The following is a 2,877-nucleotide window of genomic DNA, read 5'->3' as shown; positions in this document are numbered from 1 at the left end:
CACAGAGAGATTGCTTGTGACATCTTTGCTGTCACTGAGCATAGTCTCACACAACTGCTGGTTCCCCTGAGACCTCTGCAAGTCTTCAGGGAGGAAAGGTAAGTGGAAATAAGACATTGCTCAGTGCTAAGGTGACAGCCCATCCTTCTCAATAGATGGGAAAAATCTCTTCTCAGTGTATTATAAGGCCAAACATCTGCTGTGCTAAAAAGCACTGTTTTTTTTCCATGCAAATAGAGTATGCCATTTAGTAGGATTCTAAGAAAAAAAAAAATCACCTTGGTTGGTTGGGGGAGGGGGGTGAATCTCCCTGGGCTCTGCCTTGAGTCAATGGGAAATGTTGATGCTTCAAAAAGTGATTTAGAGTTACCAGAATTTTGGTCTAAGTCAGTCTGCCGAGGAGACTTTCTCCAGGAAGAGCCATTGGCAATTAGCCTCCTCAAGGCTTCAAGTAGCCCTTTGAGCATCCATCGAGTGTATAAGGTATGGGAGAAGTGGGGACCTTCTACACAGCGAGGGATCCAAGCTGCATGAGCAGGAAAGCCAAGTCATGCCCCAAGCTCTAATCAATGGACGCCTACATCCCAAATGAATTTCTCCAGGTTTGAGAGATACTCATGAGTCTTTCATCAAATCTGGATTCCTGTCTGAACTCATCATGATGCCCACGTGTTACTAAGGAGGCAGAGGTGAAGTATTTGTACTGTGATAATGCCTCAACCGGACCAAAGCTCCTTTGTCTAATGCCTAGGACAGAAAACACCACTACACCCAAAATAACATAAGTAATCACCAGGTGTCCCTCCCCTCACCAGTACTGCTTAAAACACTTGAACTAAATTTGTTTTAAAGACTAAGTGTAAGGGACATTACTGGAAAAAAAAAAAACACCAAAAAACCCAAAAAACAAAACACAAAAAAAACCACCACCAAACATCAAGCCAGCAGCAAAACAAAAAGGTGCTCCTGAAAACAGCTCATACAAAGAAAGGATTTTCTCTTTTCCCCTCCCTCTTCCTCTCCTTGACTAAATGAAAAAATAAAAATAAAAACATCAATTTTTACCCAAACTTAAAGTACCAAAAATTTCTTTGCAGAAAGGTATTTCAAGAAAGTGATACGCATCCAGAAGAAAATTAGACTTATGCTTCAGAAAATACTTCCATTATAACTATAGTGTTGCTAGCATAATGCTGTAATCAAGAATAATGGAACCCTTTGTCTGGTATACAGGAATGGATTCAGTTGTTTGCCGTGCACATACCTTTATTTTAAAAGTGTAGTTGAAAACTTTAACTGCCAAAAGGTTTGAGCATTAGCGCTCAGACACAAAGCAGTTTAGAAGTGGGCTCCTTCATTTATCACTCATGTAATGATTAATCTTAAATTAATCACAAAAATAGAAGAGGCCCAGCTGAACTTTTGATCCCTTCCAAATTGGTTCATCTGAAGGGTAGTTCAAGATCATTCCCGCAGCATACGCAGCAGTGCAGGATGATACCCACTCTGTATTACCTCCTCCGCAGCCAAGCGGAGCTTTGCAAACCTTGCAAAGGTTATGCCTCAGACACAAACCCTTTGAGCGGGTTTAATCCTACCCTCTTCCTCTGCTTTCAGGAGAAAGGGGTAATACAAGAAAGAATAGGACTTACCTTCTTTTTGGAGTGCGATCTATCCTCCTCTTTAGCTGCTTTGCTATTTTTCCCAGCTGTGGAAAGCTTCTGCTCCCCAGACTGCTTGATGGTAATTTTGATCTCAGGAGGGCAAATATAGTTCTCCAAGTTCTTTGGGGGCTTCTTAGCTCTCTTGGTGGTCTGAATCTTTAGTTTTAAACTCCCCTCTGTGAAGTTAGCCTCCTTGATGGAAAATTCCTGCTCCTCCAGGCCGTCTCCCACCACCCATTTCTCGCTGTCCGCATTGGAAGTGGAATCCACGTCTCTCCCAGAACCCAGCTCATCCTCTTCCTCAGGTTCCAGCCTCTCGCCGCTCACCGGGATACTTTTCCCCAAGCCCACCACCGGCAGCATCGTCTCCCCCATGCAGCTGGAGGCAGGCAGAGGCTTCGTGGAGTTGACGGCGGCTGGCAGAAAGTCTGCCTCGCCCCCTCTTTGCCAGGAGCTGCCCAAAGTCTCCCTGGGCTCCATAGCAATACCGCAACACCCTGGAGTTTTATCAGAGGGAAGGGGAGCGCAGGAGGGGATGAGGAGAGCAAGGGCAGGTACAATCCTGGGTAACGAATGGTAACTGTCTGCCAAATTCAATGTCCCAATCGCCCAGAGGCTGCAAGGAGCTCAGAAGAGACCAAATCTGCCACTGTTAAAAGAAAGGAGAAGAAAAAAAGGAAGCTAGCACACATACACGTAGCAAACACAACTGTGGAGATGACTGGAACAGGGCATGCTTTCCTTGAAGCAAAACATGAACTGAGGCTAGCCAGCATTTTTGAGGGCTGGAACTGGTACCGCAAAGCAAGGAACAATAGCCACGTGCATTGCTAAACTGATGAAAATGGATATATATATATGTATAAAAAGTGTATAAATGCAAACACCTTCAACTCTGGACTTGGGAAATAAAGGAGGGAGTAACCAGCTCTCCATACCCATAAACTTCCTCATTATTTTAAAGTGCTCGCTGTCACAGGGTTTCTTTTTTTTTTTTTTTTTTTTGGGGGGGGGGGGGGAATGGAGGCAGACACTTGCTTGCCTCAGGTTAAACAATAACCCAGTGATCAGAGCACAGAAGACATGGTGTTGCCCTATGAATCGGGCAAAAGGGTTTCAAACTCCCTGTTTCCCCACTTCCCAGGCGAGAGAGAGATGCCCTCCGCTGCCAGCTGTTCTAGGGGGAATTCTGCTTTGGATGAATTATTCATTA

The 2,877-nt window shown here is 44.7% G+C and overlaps 1 pseudogene; it reads right to left on the bottom strand.

Moving 5' to 3' along the window:
* Window positions 1-1,652: 1,652 nt before the first annotated feature.
* On the bottom strand, window positions 1,653-2,144 carry LOC104289393 (annotated as a pseudogene).
* Between the last annotated feature and the right edge of the window lie 733 nt (window positions 2,145-2,877).

Source organism: Charadrius vociferus, unplaced genomic scaffold, assembly GCF_000708025.1.
Source record: "Charadrius vociferus isolate BGI_N301 unplaced genomic scaffold, ASM70802v2 scaffold127, whole genome shotgun sequence".
In the NCBI taxonomy this organism is placed as follows: domain Eukaryota; kingdom Metazoa; phylum Chordata; class Aves; order Charadriiformes; family Charadriidae; genus Charadrius; species Charadrius vociferus.
The sequence above is the reverse complement of the archived record's forward strand: the minus strand, read 5'-3'. Positions and strand labels throughout refer to the sequence as shown.